General features: G+C 43.5%; 4 non-coding genes across 4 annotated transcripts; all 4 read right to left on the reverse strand.

The window, feature by feature from the left end:
- Nucleotides 1-11016: 11016 nt before the first annotated feature.
- trnai-aau (transfer RNA isoleucine (anticodon AAU)) lies at nucleotides 11017-11091 on the reverse strand. The gene has a single exon. It is a non-coding gene; the product is annotated as a tRNA-Ile (tRNA).
- An 85-nt stretch (nucleotides 11092-11176) lies between these two features.
- trnap-ugg (transfer RNA proline (anticodon UGG)) lies at nucleotides 11177-11248 on the reverse strand. The gene has a single exon. It is a non-coding gene; the product is annotated as a tRNA-Pro (tRNA).
- A 1698-nt stretch (nucleotides 11249-12946) lies between these two features.
- On the reverse strand, nucleotides 12947-13018 carry trnaq-cug (transfer RNA glutamine (anticodon CUG)). Its single transcript has one exon. It is a non-coding gene; the product is annotated as a tRNA-Gln (tRNA).
- Nucleotides 13019-13112: 94 nt separating this feature from the next.
- trnaq-uug (transfer RNA glutamine (anticodon UUG)) lies at nucleotides 13113-13184 on the reverse strand. Its single transcript has one exon. It is a non-coding gene; the product is annotated as a tRNA-Gln (tRNA).
- Between the last annotated feature and the right edge of the window lie 133 nt (nucleotides 13185-13317).

Here is a 13317-nt window from a genome sequence, read left to right on the forward strand (position 1 = left end):
TTCTGCGTTTTGAAGAGTTGTTATTACATGTGAAACAATTCTACCCTCCGCGGCCTGGATTCGAACCCGTGCTCTCTCAGATGAGCCGTGACGTCATATGTCCACGACGTGTATTGTTAAGCGTGCAATAAACCGAGACTTTTATTTTGTTATCTATGACATACCATTGATTGCTTTTATACTACATAGATTTGAGTGTGTATTATTAAAAAAAAACTTTTTTCAGGTTTGTGTTTAAATATAATTAATAAAAAACGTTTCTTAAAATATGTTTTGTGTGTGTGGATATGATTTGATTGATATGATTTAGCAGATTTTTTTTTATCTGATCAAAAAAATGTTCTATTAAAATGAATACAAACACATACACACAATATAAAAAGAACAATATAAAAGAGTGGGCCCAAGTAATATATACAAAATGTTTTATTAAAATGAACACACACATACATACACACATTATAAAAAGGACAATATGATAAGAGTGGGCCCATATAATATAAACAAAATATATACAGGATAGATATAATGTACTTGTTTAAAAAAAATATGAAAAGAGTGGGCCCATATAATATAAACAATATATATATACACACACGAAAGATACTATGTACTACTTATATAAAAAAATATGAAAAGAGTGGGCCCATATAATATAAACAATATATATATATACACAGGAAAGATATTATGTACTACTTATATTAAAAAAAATATATGAAAAGAGTGGGCCCACATAATATATACAAAATATACACAGGAAATAAATTATTTACTATGGAGGCGGAGTTTGTCATTTATTTTGCCTTCCGCTGTTCTGCCAACCAATCATCTAAAGTTTTTCCATTAGAGGAGCGTGAGCAAAATGTGGCATTCCCATATCGGCTATGACCAAACTCTTTAGTTTTGGGCTGCCCACAATCGCTGCACTTGTTAAAAGTTACCCCTCGCACATACTTCCTCTTTCCGTCTCCAGGGCCCGCCGGCGCCTGTTCCTCTGGGTGTAACGGGACACAGAAGCAGCAGGCGCTGGAGCAGGCGCTGGAGCAGGCGCTGGAGCAGGCGGAGCTGGGCCTGGACCGGATGTCAAAGCACCAGAAGATGAAATCACCATCGACACAGTCATGTCTGGGTTAAGGACTAGTGTGCCTAACAGTGACCCAGGTGCTGAAATGGGCTGCACAACTCCTGCTGCTGTGGGGACGGGTGCGATAGGGCACTCCCTTTTGGCAGCAGTGGGCCGGCGACCCGGTCGCAGAATTGAAGCCTGTCCTTCTCGATTTGGCGGAAGGATAAATTGATGTTTTGGGCCACATCAATTGGGTCAGATGGAGTCAGTCCCTGGGCGAGGACACTCATTTCCTGATTCTTCTGCTGCCGTTGAAACCTGAAAGTCTGTAGTCATGAAGTCATTTGAAAAACTGGTGCTGGCCCACCTGAAGGACATCACTGGACCCTTGCTGGATCCTCTTCAGTTTGCCTACAGAGCAAACAGGTCTGTGGACGATGCAGTAAACATCGGACTGCATTATGTTCTGCAACACCTAGACAGACCGGGGACCTATGTGAGGATCCTGTTTGTGGACTTCAGCTCTGCCTTCAACACGATCTTCCCAAACCTCCTCCTGCCCAAACTAACTCAGCTCTCCGTGCCCACCTCCGTCTGTCAGTGGATCAACAGCTTCCTGACAGACAGGCAGCAGCTAGTGAGGCTGGGAAAATACACATCCAGCACCCGTACAATCAGCACCGGAGCTCCCCAGGGCTGTGTTCTATCCCCACTGCTCTTCTCCCTGTACACTAATGACTGCACATCTAAGGACCCCTCTGTCAAGCTCCTGAAGTTTGCAGATGACACCACACTCATCGGCCTCATTCAGGACGGTGACGAGTCTGCTTACAGACAGGAGGTTAAAGAGCTGGCTGTCTGGTGCAGTCTCAACAACCTGGAGCTTAACACGCTCAAAACAGTGGAGATGATCGTGGACTTCAGGAGAAACCCCCCTGCACTCCCCCCACTCACCATCATGAACAGCACTGTGACTGCAGTGGAGTCATTCAGGTTCCTGGGCACCACTATCTCTCAGGACCTGAAGTGGGACATTCACATTGACTCCATTGTGAAAAAGGCCCAGCATAGGTTGTACTTCCTTCGCCAGCTGAGGAAGTTTAACCTGCCACAGGATCTGCTGAAACAGTTCTACTCCACCATCATCGAATCCATCCTCTGCACTTCAGTAACTGTCTGGTTCAGCTCAGCTTCTAAATCGGACCTCAGAAGACTACAGAGGGTAGTCCGGACTGCTGAGCGAATTATCGGTACAATCCTCCCATCTATTCAAGAACTGTACTTATCCAGAGTGAGCAAAAGGGCTGTTAAAATCACTCTGGACCCCTCACATCCAGCACACTCCCTCTTTGAACTGTTGCCATCTGGTCGACGCTACAGAGCACTGAGCACCAGAACGACCAGACACAGGAACAGTTTCTTCCCTCAGGCAATCCATCTTATGAACAGCTGATAATAACTGTCGGACACACTACACTATTTATATTTATATACACTACACTTTTTATCCAACACACATACTTAGCGTACACGTAAATCTTTTGCATATAATATACATGTACATACATGGAACACACTATACTACTTATATTTATATTTATATACACATACACTTATTTATCCAAACACACATACTTAGCGTACAGTTACAATTTTTCCACATAATAGACATGTACATACATAAATGCTCTTTTTAATATACCTGCCATACATTGTCAATTTGTATATTGTCAATCCTTACCCACCTATTTGTATTTTTTTGTATTTTTTATTCCTTATTGTGTTTTTTGTTCTGTCGCTGTTATGTTGCACTGCGGAGCTCTGTCACGAAAACAAATTCCTCGTATGTGTGAACATACCTGGCAATAAAGCTCATTCTGATTCTGATTCTGAAAGTAAATTACTTGTAAAATATATATATATATATATATATATGTGTGTGTGTGTGTGTGTGTGTGTGTACAGAAGTATTCAGTTCCCTGGAACCAAATAATGTGCCTTGCTTACCGCTGAATGAGTGTCCTCTGGTTCAGCTCAAACAGCTGGATCATTGTTTCATCCATCAGCCTTCGACTGTTAAGCACCAGGTCTCGGATGTGGTGGTAATCTGAAAGGATTTTAGACCACCTGGGGGTGCAAACTCCAGCCTTCTTGGTCGGTGACTTGTGTAAAGCACACAGCTTCATACAAATGGCCTCAACCAAGCGGCTGGTGCTGGGCCACTGTGCTGGACCCCCAGGATGTCCAATTAGACACCGTTTCACACTCTCCACACCCGGTGTGACTCCGGACCGCTTCGGTGCCTTAAAGCGCCCATGTGTCAGCTGAGGCTGATGTCGAGGCTGATAGTTGACCCGCTGTTTATCAACGTCAGGGAGAGCTGTCCACAGCTGGATGGCCTCTGTCACCTGCAGGTCGGTGAGGTAAGGAGCCTCACGAAGACCCACCAGGAAACCAGCCAGATCCTGGACCTTGTCCCACCCAGCGATGCCATCAGGTCCAATGACTGCTCCCTAGTAAATGCAGATTAGTGTTAATATACACTTTCAGTTAAAAGCCTTTGAACAGAAATATTTTTTTACATTTTTTAAAGAATTCTGCTCAACAAGCCTGCATTTATTTTATTCAAATACAACAAAAGCCATTATATTGTGAAATAATTTTACTATTTAAAATAAAAATGCTTTCTATTTGAATATAGTTTAAAGTGTAAGTTATTTCTGTGATGCACAGCTGTATTTTCAGCATCATTCCTCCAGTCTTCATTGTCACATGATCTTCAGAAATCATTCAGATATCCTGATTTGTTGTTCTAGAAACCTTTTTTTATTGATATTATTATCAATATTTAGAACAGTTGTGAACATTTTGTTCAAGATTCTTTGATGAATAGAAGGATCCAAGATAAGAGTTTATCTGTAATAAAAAGCTTTTTTAACATTATACACTATACCATCCAAAAGTGTGGAGTCAGAACATTTAAATCATTATAAATTTAATATTAAATTATAGAAATTAATACTTTTATTTAGCAAGGACGCATTAAATAGATGATAAAGACATTTATAATGTTACAATATATACTGAACTTTCTATTCATCAAAGAAACCTAAATAAAAAATCTCTAGGAGCTATTTTTAACCTAATAATAATAATATAGCACCCGGCACCCGGTTTTTTTAGCAGCAAATTGGATTGATTTCTGAAGAATCGTGTGCCCTGAGTAATGATGCTAAAATTCAGCATTGAAATCACAAGACTGAATTACTTTTTTAAATATATTCAAATGGATAGCAGTTATTTTAAATAGTAAAAGTATTTCAAAATATTACTGCTTTTGTTGTATTTTGAATCAAATAAATGCAGGCTTAAAAAAAACACCTTGCTTGTAGTGTATTTGGAATAAAACGAGACTGAAACAAAATAAAGCCCTTAGAGTGTCTTACCTGAGCCTCGCCGGAGACACTGCTTCCAGTGTCAGATGGCTGTGACAGCACAGAAGAGGCAGGGGCGAGATGCTGTCCCTCTCCTCCAGATGATGTGGACGGCTCAGGCAGTGATGCTGGGGACTGAGGCAGAGGCAAAGATGAGGGGTTGTTTCTGAGATCACGGCAGGGGTCATCCTCATACAGCACTGGATCTGTGATGTCCTCCATGCTCTCTTCCTCAAACCCCTCATCTAGCAGGTCCTGATCATCAACCTCCTCCACCAGCCGGTCTTCCTCCTCTGGGTTCTGAAGCACTGGAGTCAGTGTTTTGCCAGTCTGGCTGTAAAGGTACTCGATTCCCAGCAATTCACCTACAATAATAAAATAATAAAAAAAGAAAAAAAAGTGCTCTTAATAATTTATCAAGTACATTGGAGGCTAAATAGATAACTTAATAGAATATTGCAAAAGAACAAATTAAATTTCTTACCTGTATATGCTCCAGGAGGGCGATAGCGCTCATCCCAGGGCTTCCCAAAGACTGTTCGGCTAAGCCGGTCCACAGCCTCTCTCATGGCACTGCCATATGTCCGAATGGAGGACGCCCGTTTTATGGCATCTTCCATTCGGTCATTATTCCAACGCATCAAGCCCTCAAGGAGATAGGCCTGTAAATGCGCATCGCTGGCACTGGTTCCTAAAAGTTAAATAATATTAAAAAATATATAAAAAAGGGTTTTATATGTCACATATGTACAATATATGTACTACACATAAGGTGCTCTGAAGTAACTTGTATACTACATTTAATAGAGTTGTGTAACTAAATTAAAAATGATTGTCACTTGTTCCTGTATTACTAGTGACTTGTTAGTCAAGACAGCTTTGTCAATGCTAATGACATTAAAAAGTAATTGTAATGTAGAGTGTGACATTTATTAATGCGGCATTACTTTAAAGTGATGGAAGCAGTTACAGTGCTTATATTTTCTACAGAAAAATAATAATCCATATGCATGTAATACCTGGAATAAAACGGTTCAGGTGGAGGTGGAACGACTCCAAGGAGGTAGAGCCACGAGCACACCTGTAGCAGCACAGCTCCACGCTGCCTTTCTTCAGTGTCCCTGTCTTCATGTACAGCGGAAAGTCCTCTGGGTCTTGTATACACTGAACGTGCTTGCGCTGTTCCTTCCATATCTGCTGGATCCGTTCGTGGTCCAGCAGAGGAACTCCTAGGGTGTCCTTCCCATCCGCACTGTCAAACTGATCAATCAGTGACCCAATCAATCTGGCGGTCTCCTCCACCCCCCTGGTCCTCCTCCGGCAGTGCAGTGCCAACTCCCTCCGGGTAATGCGAGCACTGACCGCCTTTTCTGAGATGTGGCCAGTCTTCTTTGCCGCCAGGTCACTCTCTTTTGCAGAGCGAAGAGCAGCCACATCCTCTGGATCCCACTGAAAGATGCACGTGGACAGACGTGCCATGAAGATCCCGTAGAGTGGATGAGCCTCTGTCGTGACACCTGCAGCAAATCGCCGCATGAAGTGCCAGATGTCGAGGCGCACTACAAGCTCATCCCACTCCGAAAACATGATCTTCACCCGCGATTGGCCATACTGACTGCAGCAGTCCCTGTCCACGTACATCACTTTTGGGGCTGCCTCTCCTGCCTCTCGGTAGCGTTTCATCAGACCAGCTGCCATGGAGTCCAGTCCATGTCCCTCGGCAGCTGTCAGCACAGAGACAAGGACCTGGCCGTGTTCATTTCCGACATTTGCGCACCAGGCAGCTGTTCCTGAAGCAGCACTGGCAAGTTTCTTTGTGACCTATTGGGAAAAATAAAAGATGTGCTCTTTATGTACGCACATCACACACATATCCATATCTGGCAAATTTCTGGATATAAACAGGGCTTTGATACCTTTTTTGTCGAATCCATCTTGAGAACAAAGACAGATGTTAATTTGGCCTTGACCTCGTGCAGTCGCCCCAGAACATCCCTGGCATACACGGCTAACAGCCACTTAGGTTTAGGCAGGGCAGGTAAAAGTGGAGGATCAGCAAACACAGGAGGCTGCACAAGGGAGGACCTTGTGAATGATTCGCAGGCAGTCAGGTACTGCAAGACACGCTGTGTCCATGCCTCACTGTGCTGTTCCATCAGCTTCCTGTAAAGCTGAGTCACACTGTTGCCCAGTGTCCTCTCCCTCATCATCCTCAGCACCCGGTTGTCACATGAGTATCTAAGGAAACAACAGTATAATCATGCAAATGCTTTAGTTGGTAAAAAATAACCCATATAAAAGCACCTAATAATGAATGATTGTCATTATGAATTACCTGTATCTCAGCAAAGCTGGAAACTGACTGCGGTGGCCCATATCCAGCTGTCCTAGGATGTCCTCAGACCAGGCAGGATATTTCTTTTTGCAGCGTTTGCACTCCAGATACTCAGTGGCAAGGTCATACCACCCGCACGGTAAGGTAAATTCCTGCCGCTGTTAGTCTGTGCTTACCACAGTCTGGGCGAACACAGACAAGAGGAAATAACCACATCTTCAGCGGCATCCATAAGAAAAGGGGCCGACAGAAGAAGAGGTCAGGTGAGGCAGGGGGCTGAGTGTTTATTAAAGGGGGCTGAGGAGGATACCACCAAAGTTTCAGCTGGGACACTAGTTCTGACTTGCCGGTTCGTGGGTTGGCCTTAAATAGTGTGTTCCGGATCCACTCATGCTGGAAAGGTGGAAGTTGATCTTTCCAGTGACTTGGAAGCTCAGCTGGTGGCTGGTGATGTGAAGGAGCTGGTGCCTTGGCAGTTTCCACTGATGGAGATGGACCAGCACAGTCCTCTGAGTGAATAGTAAAAAAAAATCAATAAGGATGACTGTTGCATTTGATAGTAATATGCCATAAATGCAGCGCACAAACAGCCTGCAAAGCACAATTTTTGGACAAGTATTCATAATTATTATGTTATATTTAGGAACGAGAGTGAAGAAAGTGGTACTAGTGTTAAGGAAGCAAAGAACACAGCATACACTATATTAATTTAAGGAGAATGAGGATCAGATGGAATGGAGGAAGGAAAATGTGGTGTGATGAATTAAGTGTAAAGCAACGAAGCCCACGGACATGAAGCATACACACAGATAGAGTAAGGAAAAACTGTTCCTCTAATCATTAGAACAATGAATCTCCACCATCCTGTCTGCTCAGGGAGAGCTGAAGAGTGTGTGAGAAGAGCAAGCGGTGTGAAAAAGTTATCTGGTGATTATCTAACAACGGGTAAGTTCGGAAACGCAAATAAATACACTGACACCTTGGAACATCCTTACGGTTTTGAAGAAGTGCACTCAAAGAAAGCATCCCGCTTGAGGCATGATATGATATAATTCTGTTTTGTAAACAAAACATATTTTAAAATGTTGATTATTTTCCCCCAAGAAATAACGCTTCTCAGTGTGTTTTCACAAAACATTCTTGTAATATGTGCATTTGTGTCATATGCCACACCTGTATTTAGCTGTGCTTCACATTGTGATGCAGCAAATACCAGCTCCTCATCGTCATCTTCAGCAGTGGGAACGGACTTGCCTGGAGCACAAATGTTAAAACTATCATTGTGAACAATACACAGAGACAAACATATGTAAGATGGTGCTTACTTACCAGTAGCGAAAAGCTGCATGGGGGGCAAATGTTTGGCTGGGGGTTCTGCTGCTGGAGGAGGTAAAGTGGACTGCAATAATGGATCTGGAAACGGCAAGTTGACAAGTTTGCCATAATGATAAATTAATATATGTAGAAATGCTGTAGGTAAAATTCTATATTCACACTCCTACTCACAGGCTTTAACTGGTGACGTGAGTTTTTTCGCCAGCTGTGAAGGCGACAAATTTTTGCCACGTGCCAACAGCGCTTTCACAGTTGCGGTCTTCTGTACACCAGTTTGGATAGCTGCAGGTGGAGGTGCAGTGGTTGCAGAAGTCACCAAACTCCACCATCAAGCAGCCCTGGTCTCCAATTGCCCGGGCTTCTGCCTGCATTTCCTGCTTCCTCTGATACTTCTCCACTTCTTCTGCCATCTCTCTAATTTGAGAAGAGTACTGTAGGAACAGTTGTTTATTTTCTGACAGGGGTGTTGTCTGCGCCGTCTCATTGGAAATGCTGAGCACCAAATACACGGCATACCCCAGAGAGTTTTCCAGGAGCCATCTAAATCTCTGGCCCTGGTAGTTCCCAAACTGAAGTTTGCAGTGAGCCAGTACTAAAAACTGGTCACTGGGCTCTCCACCGTTTGTGCTGACAAAAGTACTGGCCTCTGACAGCACCTCCTCCTTAGGTTTGGCCCTTCCAGACTCCACATTTTCAAGGCGCCTCGCCTCCGCCGAAGGCGCCATGAGGAGTCGGCATGATGTTGCCGATTGGCGTTGAAAAGAGGGATATGCATACATTTTCTGAAATGAAAATCAGAAAAAGACTACTACCTTTTGCAATCTAAAAGACACCTGTATGTTAAGTGTGTAACAATAATTTAACAAGCTACGCATAAACTATATTACTGTGGTAATAAACATGGCCATGACATAAACTGTCCTGAAGATGAGTTTTCTACAAAGGACAGGAATCCCTGACATATAAAATATGTAACGTCAATATGAAGTCTGAAATTTCCTTTTATTTTCAATGCTGTCATCTTAAACCATGATTACACACACACCAGGCTACAAAATATTACATTAAATATATCATACTTCAAATGTTGTCATCTTACCCCAGGGTTACACCAGGTGTTTTTACCTCTTAAAATCTCAGCCATTTTTCTGTGTTTTTAACTTTCTGGTCTACCTAAATTAAAATGAGCACTATTCCCGCATACTTTGGCCCATATGGATACATTTGGTCTTTTTTTGTTTGTTTTTAGTTAAGACTCTCAATGTTTTTTTATAAAAAAGTCATTATTATTACATTATTTTAGAAAATATCAATTATTTCTTGGTAAATGCAGTTTTCCATATCTCCACAACAATTTGGTAACGATTTTTACAATTAAAATGTGTGTGTGTTATTATGTGTTAATACCAAATATAAATGTAAATAGTTTAATCATTATTTTCATTCATAGGGCCCAGAAACCATGATTTCTTAGGCAATAAACACATCATTGTTGACAGTAGCATAGCTTAATTAGCTGACGGTCGATAAATTTAACTTATCTGATCATTTATCATGTGAAAAGTTACAGGTCCACAGGTACTGAAGAAAGCATGAACTGTACATGCTAGCTAGCTATACTGACACGACTCATTTTCCAAAAATACACACTGTATATGAACAAATAATGACCAGTTTTCAATGAATGAAGTAATAGCCTTACCTTTAACAAAGATGACAACAACGGCGATTGGTCAAAAGGAGGCCACAGGAGAGAAACGCGATTGATCAAAAGTAAGCCACGGAAGAGAAATGCGATTGTTCAAAAGTAAGCCACAGGCGAAACGCGTTTGGTAAAAAGTAAGCAATAGGCGAAACGCGATTGGTCAAAAGTAAGCCACAGGCGAAACGCGATTGGTCAAAAGTAACCCACAGGCGAAACGCGATTGGCTCATGTGGGCTTACTTTGTGCTTACTTTGGCTCAGTCGGTGGGAAGCAGTAGGCGCAAGCGAGAGGTAGCAGGATCGATGCCCGCATTCTCCAAGTTGGCTCCTGCCCTTTTACTCACACATCCCTAGATCAGTGGTTTTCAATCCTGTCCTGGAGGCATCCCTGCCCTGCACATTTCGCATTTCCCCTCATCTAACACACCTGTTTCAAATCATCAGCTCATTAGTAGAGACCGCGAGACCTTATTTGGGTGTGTCTAAAAAGGGAGACAATAAAAATGTGCAGGGCAGGGGTGCCTCCAGGACAGGTTTGAGAACCACTGCCCTAAAGAAACAGACTGAGCATCGATGCAATGCGGCCACACTCTCTACGTTAGTAAATTTTTTTGGACTAAAAGGTGCCGAAAAGTATTTCAGACATTGTCCTGCGCAAACTAGGTCCCACCGAGATTTGAACTCACAGGGCCACAAACACTGGCACCATCGCCAAACCAGTGCTGTTTTATCTTTTCCTGCTGCAAGAAAGCACACAGGCTCCACCGAGATTCGAACTCAGATCACTGGATTCAAAGCCCAGAGTGCTGACAATTACACCATGGAACCGAAACTGCTTGGTTGGAGGCCAACTTGGAAACAGATAGCTCTCTGGCTGTGGGGAAGCAGTTATACAGAGAGGTTGGAACCCAGTGATTTTTGGTCAATGGCCCGCCTCAAAAAAGGGAAAAGAGTGGGAGATGTTGCTGAAACCCGGGACCGAACCAGGGACCTTTAGATCTTCAGTCTAACGGTCTCCCAACTGAGCTATTTTGGCTACAACAGACCTCTGCTTAGCAAGGGATTTCAGTGAGATCACCCTACTCATTGTCGGAGCTGAAGAGCAGAGCAGAGATGAGCCCCCAGACAATAAAAACAGCTGGCCAGTACGGGGATCGAACCCGCGACCTTGGCGTTATTAGCACCACGTTCTAACCAGCTGAGCTAACTTAGCCATCAGTGTCTGCCTGATTGAAAAAACCTGCCATAATGTTTGTGAATGCAATGAGACAATAAAGCTTCACGTTTTAACCTGAACAAGGGCTCGTCCGGGATTTGAACCCGGGACCTCTCGCACCCAAAGCGAGAATCATACCCCTAGACCAACGAGCCTTCTTGCCAAAGCCAAGAAAAAAGAGCTATTTCAGCATCAACAAAAGAAGGAACATGAACTAATGTGGAAGCAATCAAAGTCCTCGAGACAGTGTGAAAGGCTAACAAATGCAAGTTGGCCTCTTAATTGACCTAAAAATGGGGCTGTATCTAACATGTAGAGGGATGTTAGCTGAAACGGTCAGATGTCACTTAGACCAGCGGGTCTCAATTCCAGTCCTCGCGCCCCCTGCTCTTCACATTTTGTAAGTTTCTCGTATAGCTTCAGACATTTGTTCCATTCGAACGTAAGTGCCCTGAGAACTGGACATCACATGACATCCCTCCGTGATTCAAGTTCAAAGCGTATGTATACTTTCAATTCATAGTGAGTAATACAGTGGTGTATCGAGGTATACAGAGGTAAATGATGTCACACTTCTCCATGTGTGAAGAAGTTGCGCAGCACAAATCCGTGAACCAATGTTCCAAAGTGAAGTATACTTTGACGGATTTCCCCTGCTCAGGGAGTGGGGAGCAATGAACACTGTGTAGGGACCATGTCAATCGCTAGGAGCTCACTTCTAATGAGCTGATTATCCGAATCAGGTGTGCTAACAAAGAGAGACATGCAAAACATGCAGACCTGGGGGGAGCGAGGACTAGAATTGAGAACCGCTTCCTTAGACTTTAAGTCAGTGTGAGCAAAAGAGGTGAAAAGTTGTCTGCATGACCCGAGTGTTCCAAGGTAGCCTACATAATACAAGAATCCATACACATTCATACTGGCGTAACAAGACCGAGAAGGTCCTTAAACACAAAACCTTAATCTCTTTGTTAATTCGACAACATAATCTTGGCCAGTGCAAAGGAGCAAGCCCAGAGGAGGGACAGCCTCTTTGCATCAAACCCGTCATTCCCAGCTACGCTCGTCATTCTTGAAAGGCCAGGGGAGTTAGCTCAAATGGTAGAGCGCTTGCTTAGCATGCGAGAGGTAGCGGGATCGATGCCCGCATTCTCCAAGTTGGCTCCTGCCCTTTTACTCACACATCCCTAGATCAGTGGTTTTCAATCCTGTCCTGGAGGCATCCCTACCCTGCACATTTTTCGCATTTCCCCTCATCTAACAAACCTGTTTCAAATCATCAGCTCATTAGTAGAGACTGCAAGACCTGATTTGGGTGTGTCTAATAAGGGAGACATACAAAATGTTCAGGGCAGGGGTGCCTCCAGGAAAGGTTTGAAAACCATTGCCCTAAAGAGACCGACTGAGCGTTGACGCAATGCTGCCACACTCCCACGTTAGCTTTTTTTGGGCTCACAGCTGCCAAAAAGTATTTCAGACATGGTCCTGTGCAAATTGGTTGCAAAACAGTGCCATTTTACGCACAGTTCCCTAAAGCAGTGGTTTTCAAACCTGTCCTGGAGGCACCCCTGCCCTCCAAATTTTGAATGTTTCCCTCATCTAACACACCTGTTTCAAATCATCAGCTCATTAGTAGAGACCGCGAGACCTTATTTGGGTGTGTCTAATAAGGGAGACAATAAAAATGTGCCTGGCAGGGGTGCCTCCAGGACAGGTTTGAGAACCACTGCCCTAAAGAGACAGACTGAGCATCGATGCAATGCGGCCACACTCTCTACGTTAGTTAATTTTTTTGGAATAAAAGGTGCCGAAAAGTATTTCAGACATTGTCCTGCGCAAACTGGTTGCAAAATAGATCCCACCGAGATTTGAACTCGGATCACTGGATTCAGAGTCCAGAGTGCTAACCATTACACCATGGAACCTTATCTGGTGCAGCTGTTGCTCACATGGCCACAAACACTGGCACCATCGCCAAACTAGTGCTGTTTTATCTTTTCCTGCGGCAAGAAAGCACACAGGCTCCACCGAGATTCGAACTCAGATCGCTGGATTCAAAGCCCAGAGTGCTGACCATTACACCATGGAACCGAAACTGCTTGGTTGGAGGCCAACTTGGAAACAGATAGCTCTCTGGTTGTGGGGAACAGTTATACAGAGAGGTTGGAACCCAGTGATTTTTGGTCAATGGCCCGCCTCAAAAAAGGGAAAAGTGCGGGAGATG

The sequence above is a fragment of the Carassius carassius genome, chromosome 8 (genome assembly GCF_963082965.1).
Source record: "Carassius carassius chromosome 8, fCarCar2.1, whole genome shotgun sequence".
Classification (NCBI taxonomy): Eukaryota; Metazoa; Chordata; class Actinopteri; order Cypriniformes; family Cyprinidae; genus Carassius; species Carassius carassius.